Source organism: Aplysia californica, unplaced genomic scaffold, assembly GCF_000002075.1.
Source record: "Aplysia californica isolate F4 #8 unplaced genomic scaffold, AplCal3.0 scaffold00149, whole genome shotgun sequence".
Classification (NCBI taxonomy): domain Eukaryota; kingdom Metazoa; phylum Mollusca; class Gastropoda; order Aplysiida; family Aplysiidae; genus Aplysia; species Aplysia californica.
The window spans coordinates 1,238,258-1,244,802 of record NW_004797419.1 but is presented as its reverse complement, the minus strand read 5'-3'; the positions used below and the strand labels follow the sequence as shown (position 1 = coordinate 1,244,802).

The window sequence follows — 6,545 nt, the reverse complement described above, 5'->3', positions numbered from 1 at the left end:
CACACACACACACACACACACACACATACACACACACACACACACATACACAAACAAACACACATGCTTTTCTCCATTCCCAAAAACTCGTTTAAAAGAAAGCGGAGATTTTTACACGCTAAATCTTCTGTAAATGTGGCAAGCATACGACGGTTGGAAGTATCTGTGAAATAGAGAATTAAAAAGAATGTTTCGAAAAATATAGTGATGAATAAAGGAACTTTTCGTTTTGTGCAAAACCAGAAAGAAGGGGAGGAGGCGATAGATAATTATAATATATGTGATCATGGCGCGTGACAGAAATGCTAACACTTGGCAGGCCACGCCTATAGAGGGGGAGAGAACTGAGATGGCGGGTCGATGTCTCAGCTCTTTTGATGTCAACGAAGTGTTTGACTAAGGTGGACAAATGGTGTTCGAGATGAGAAGAGTCACTCACACGGTGTATCGCCTCACTTTGTGACACCTCAGCCTTAACTGCAGTGACTGCCGGTGAGTGTAAGTGTGTGGTTGGCTGTATACTTGACCTGGGATATGGAAAGTTAAAATTTGAATCCAAGTGGAATTTAAATATTTTTCTTTAATTCCTGGTGACATAATGCTCAAACTAATTTCGTGTCTTAGACAAAGATTCGTGAAAACTAAAACATCCAAATCACAGAAGAAAAAAATTGTTCTGTCTTGATTGAACCTGAAACGCAAGCATCGCATACCAGCATGATCCCAGGCTGTACTACTCATAAGGCGAGGGGGGAGGGGGGTGTTTTTTAATAACTTAGTGAGGTACATACTTACGTATGAAATGCACACACACACGTACACACTCACGCACACACTCACGCACACATACAATCGCACGCTCGTTCACTCATGCATATACGTACATGCATACATACATAAATATGTACATACATGTAGATCTATATGTGTACGTTCTCCCCAATTTAGACGAAATAAAATAGCATGGCATTTTACATGCTACCAAAAAAATCCAAACAATAACAAACTCATGCTTGCATACAAAGGAATTTTAAGCTCTTAGATTCATGAGTACACACACACAGACATATCGGCAAATTGAGTCCTCTTTCTTTTTACCCTTTTCCGGTCTGCCTGGGGGTGCGAGTGGTAATTGGCTTCCATGCAATCTGTACTTTTCAAACGTAAAGCACCATGCCAAAATAGGCACGTAAGGACCCTCTACTCGCCGAAACTGAACGTAAAAAACAGGCATTATCTCATTATTCGCCTCCGCTCAGTCTACAAATCCAATTATTCATTTTGACAAGGCAGCCGAGTTTCGAGAGCGATCCCCTTATTTTGAAATCCATTATCCAGAGACAGAGAAAACAGGCAAGCTGTAGAGCTTGTCATAGCTAACTCACAAGCTCGCTGCTACTGCTGCTCCAAATGCGTTTCGTTTCCTTTGGTCTCCATTTGAGAATGTTGTCGGGACTTTTCCATTGCCTTTTACTTGACAGCATAATTTTTATAGCTAAGTGCCCTTAAAGTTTGTTTTGCCAATTAATGAAAGAATGTTTTAATTTAAGAAAAAGACATTGACATATTAACATAATGTTATACTTATTTACAAGCTGCGTTCTTGATCTTAGTTACATTTTATGGTCACCTTGTCCTTGTCGATATATTTTTGCTTAATCTTTTGTTCCGTTGGCACTTTGACTGTCAAGAATTTTGCAATAATTTTCCTTAAAAGAGAAGTGGTGAGAAAAAAAGAAGGGGGGGTCGTCGCTGTTTAACGTATAGATTTAATTCTACACCTCTGTCACTAAATGCCAAATGTGAGTTAAAGTGAAGGGCCCTGTGGGCGGGTGGTGGGAGAGGGGAGGATGAGAGGGATAATAAATAAACAGCTGCACACCGTTAACTGGTCCAGCCCCTTTCAGTTGATGTGAATACCCCATATTACTACCCATATATTGTATAAAGAGACATGTGAGATAATGGCCTGTGTGTCTCGTCTCAGCATTCTTTTCTGCCTTTCTTCCTTCTGCGTTGCTCTTACTATTGTGCCTATGCTCTAACTCAGCGCTTACCAACCTGGGTGGTATCGCCCCCTACCGGGAATACTTCTGTACGTCTGGTGGGCGGTGGGGATCGCCCGAGTAGTGACAGCAAGTGAAATTTTGTCCCGCTTTTTGAAATACATGTAGTGCAAAAATGTTAGCCTCTTGACGGTGGGAAAAGTGGGCGCTGGCTGTAAAAAAGGTTGGTTTAGACTCTTTGAAACGAATTTTGAATCTATGTGATATCCATTATTGTCTTGGTCACTTTATCTTCCCGGTTCACATTGCAGGTATCCGAGTTTGTTGGGGGGGGGGGGGGCGGTTTCGTTGTTGTTGTTGTTGTTGTTTTTGATAATGTGGATTAACACCCAAAATGAGCGCACTGAGGTCCATTTCCCTGTAAGTAGACACATGGGCAAAGCTGACACCTGTGGGCTGTAGAGCCTTTAATACTTACCTTTAATACTTACAACCATTTTTTTAATTGTGGGGGGAGGGGGGATGAGAAGGGGGTGTTTTTTTTAGGGTTTCTTTTTTTGTAGTGGGGGTTGGATTGTTTTTTTTGTTTTTTTTTGTTTTTTTTAGGGGAGAGAAAGGGTTGTTTGCTTGGGGTTTTGTTGTTTTGTTTTGTTTTTTGTGTTTCTGTTGTTCTGTTGTTGTTTTGGGCTGGGGTTTTATGTAGTTTTGTTGTTGTTGTTATTGCTGTTATTGCTGTTGTTGTTGTTGTTTTTAAAAGAGGGAATGTTTGTTTTCGTTTTTTTCTTGCTTTTTTGGCCCTGGGGAATGTTTGGGTCTTTTACTTGTTTGTACTTTTGTTTGTTTGTTTTGTTGTTGTTGGTTTTTTTGTTGGTTGGTTTGGGGGAAATGTTGTTTTTCTTTTTGTGGTGCGATGACCCAGACATTTTTAAAAAGATATTATAAATAAGGCTTCAATATAAAAAAATGTCAAAGTCTTTAATAACATCTCCCTTTTTGTTAGCGACAGGTGTTGAGACATTGGGTCTTTGTAAACAGCTGAACATTACTACATCACTCACCCACTCACTCGCCCCGTTGGCTTACGTCGTCGGGGGAAACTGAGCGATGAAGATGTTGGGATATTTCTGCATGTCCCTCTTTCCGTTGTCCCATCGAGTACTCTGGTCGACAAACGAGTAAGTTCTTTTTTTATACGAGGTGCCCACTACTGATGGGTTCAGCCGATCGGGCCCGATCTCGGTCGCCTCAAAAACAAACGTGTTTGTTTTCAGTTTCAGGCTATCGAGTCGGGCGATCGGTCCAATCCAGCCGTAGTGGGCACCCCGTATTATATTGTCGGACCAGTTTTTTTTCTTCGTCGTCCTCTTGTCGACTGACTCTAACAGTGTCCTCCTTAGTGACTTTGGTAAGACGTTCATACTGTGCTGCGTGTCGTCCCGTTCAGGCGCATTTAAAAAAAATAATTTTTTGCTACGTACCCTTCCGAAAACAACGCATACCCTTCACTGAACTAGACTATGAACTGTTTCTGTTTTTGTTGTTTTGTTTTGTTTTTTTAGTCTTTTCCCGTTTTAGTTTTAGTAAGAGTCTTACCGTCCTTGCTACATTATGTACGTCACTTAAGTGTCGAAGATTAGAGGAGTTACCAAAGTACTGTTCATGCAGTACAAAATATACTAAAATTGAAACGATACAGAAAAGATTAGCATGGCCCCTGCGAAGGATGATACGCAAGTTCGTGAAGCGTTCCATATTTTTTTAAAGCAAAGAAATAAGTAAAAAAGAGGTGTTATAAGAGAGTAACACACGAAACAAAAGGAGGGGAGATAGGACGAAAAGGGTATGATAGGAAAAAAGGAGCAAAACACATCAAAGGTCCCGCCAACAACCCACATTGTTTTCTTTTGGTCTAAGTACTAGCACTGAGATGAAGCTTAAGATGCATCTTTCTTGTCCAGATCCTGGCACATTGGTTTGGTGTTTCACCACGCGCACACTCATACACACACACACACACACACACACACACACACACACACACACACACACACACGCACAGGCTTACAGCCACATGCATAATATAAATGAATAGTAATACAATAAACAATAATAATGTTAAGGTAGATACATACTTAGTATTCTGATTGTAACTCAATGTTATTCTGAAAGTGAACACTTCCGGTGGCCACTAAGTAGCGCCCAATATTCTCTCTGTAAATCAGGAAATCAAATTTTTCCAAAGAATAGGCTGCCTTAAGAAATAGAATCTTTGAATAGGAAATGAATCTGGTGAAAAATGGTATGGGTTTAACGCCTCTATCAACACTGTTAGGTTATTTAAGGGGCGGAACCTCCTAGTTTAACGTCCGTCTCCGATAGGACCGAGCCAAGTGGGAAGTTCGTGTAGAATGCCTTTCTCAAGGACACAACGTCGAACCGAGCTGAGGCTCGAACCCCCGAACCTGCAATCTCACCATTACGAGTCCGGTAGCCTAACCATTAGGCTACCGACGCAGCGAAATGAATTTGTTCCGATTAAAATGTGAACAACTTTAAAAAGTGGCGTGGAATTGAAGTCATCTCTCAAAAAAGCGAGATCTTTTCCGATCAGTCTTGTGGTCCGATAGGATTACTTATGAATTTAGAATATGGGGTAAAGAAAAATAACAGAATACGTGTGAAGTTATACAATATTATGCTTAAAGCAAAATTGGCACTTGAGTGTAGTTAGGAAACATCGAAAATGGAAAAGGGGGCGTTAATGTAAATAGTTTAAAATTGGATCTCTTGTTGGGGTGTTTTCTAAACTCAAGAAGGTCTAAAAATGACTTCTAAGTTCAACCTTTTTACTATTAATGTCTTTTGATCTCCTAAAGGGCAAAAAATCCATCCTAACTCTTTCCTAGCATGATTCTGGCTTACTCAAATAGTCCCCCGCTGATCCCCTTTGGTATTTCCCCCCTCACCTCACGCCCGGGCAGCCTACAAACAGCAAGGCGCAATGTTTTAGCCGCGATTTCGTAAAAGGCAAACATGCAAGGGCAGCGAGGCTTATTTTAGTAGCCACGGTTTCGTAAAGACAAACAAGGGTTTACATACAGTAAGAATGGCGCCTTTAGCAGTAGCAGTTGCGTTTTGTCAACCGCAGCGCGCAGTCTGAACACCCAGGGCGACAGAGGCGCATGTTTGAGTCAGTTTGCACAGGGACAAGAATCAATATTGCCCCTGGGGGCGGGCAGTTGTCGTCTTAATCAAGGTGTACCAGTCTTAAGAGCACGGAAGCCTCCTTGTGGAGCAGGTTAACGGGCGTGTCGCTGGTTCTTCACTAGACAATGCCACCATTCCAGACACAGTCCACAGGATTAGCTTTTTTACACCCAGAAAAGGGAGAGAATGAGAGAAAAGGGGGGGGGGAGGGGGTAGAGGGAGAGGGGGGGGGGGGTAACGTGTGAGGGATTGAAGGGTTAATTGGCCCATCCAGTGTGCAATGTGACCTCACGGCCACTCAAGGGTCACAGACTGTATTCAGGCAGTACACCAGTAACAGTAGCAAGGTTCATCCGGTCTGGGACGACATGACGGTTCGGCCCGCTTCTTCACTTTGGTTTAGTTTTAGAAAGAGTTTCACGACACTAGCAACACAATAAGGTCATATAAGTGCCGAAGATTAGATGTGTTACAAGAGAGTAACAAACACAAAAAAGAAGGAGTAATCATGAGGATAGAGTGTGATAGGGGGAAAAGAACGAGCCACACCAGAGTGCCTACCTATCACCGGCAAAATCCTCTTCTCTAACTGTCTAAAGACGTAGCGGACACTTTATGATAATAATAATATTATCCGATCAGCAGCAGACAAGAAGCACAGTTGGGGCACATTTCAAACCATCATACACAACTTAGAAACTTGTTTTGCCTGTCAGATAAAAAAAGCAAAGTTATACTTTTTTCTTAAGTACCCCAAAACAGCGTGTCTCCAAACATTGTTGAATGAGCAAAATGTCGGCGAGTCCCCAGTGAGTTAATCTTGCCATGCTGATAGGCTCATGAAGCCAGTTATCCGATCAGGATAATTTCATTAAACCTTGGTTGTTCTTCAGGGTGATTGAAAACTATTTTTTTTTTTAAGAAAAGAAAAGAAAAGAAAAAATAGAAAAGAAAATTGAACTGACGTGAGAGAGGGTGGGGGTAGTTAAAGTTTAACAGCAAAATAAACCTAATATTAATTAGATTGATTTTCAGCCCTAATAAAAATGGGTCTATTTGAAAAGGTTTGCGAAAATTTCATTTCAATTTCTACTCTCTATGTTAAACTGTAACTGGAAATGTAACAGAAATGAACTCTTCCCTTGTTTGATCTGCGACTATCCGAGCCTGCGCGTTCAGAAAAGGTACTTTACCTTATTTTTCCTCACTTCAGAAAATTGCTAAAGAGTACTTGCAATTCGACACAGACGGAAACTGTGAATAATAGCGTTGAGGGCTTTACGCCCCTTGTTGCTACTTCACCTTTCCGGCAGCGTACTGAGCTAGTCAACA

The 6,545-nt window shown here is 41.4% G+C and overlaps 1 non-coding gene across 1 annotated transcript; it reads left to right on the top strand.

The window, feature by feature from the left end:
* The first annotated feature begins 3,662 nt into the window (after positions 1-3,662).
* On the top strand, positions 3,663-3,764 carry LOC118477593. Its single transcript, XR_004858482.1, has one exon. It is a non-coding gene; the product is annotated as a U6 spliceosomal RNA (small nuclear RNA).
* The last annotated feature ends 2,781 nt before the right edge of the window (positions 3,765-6,545 follow it).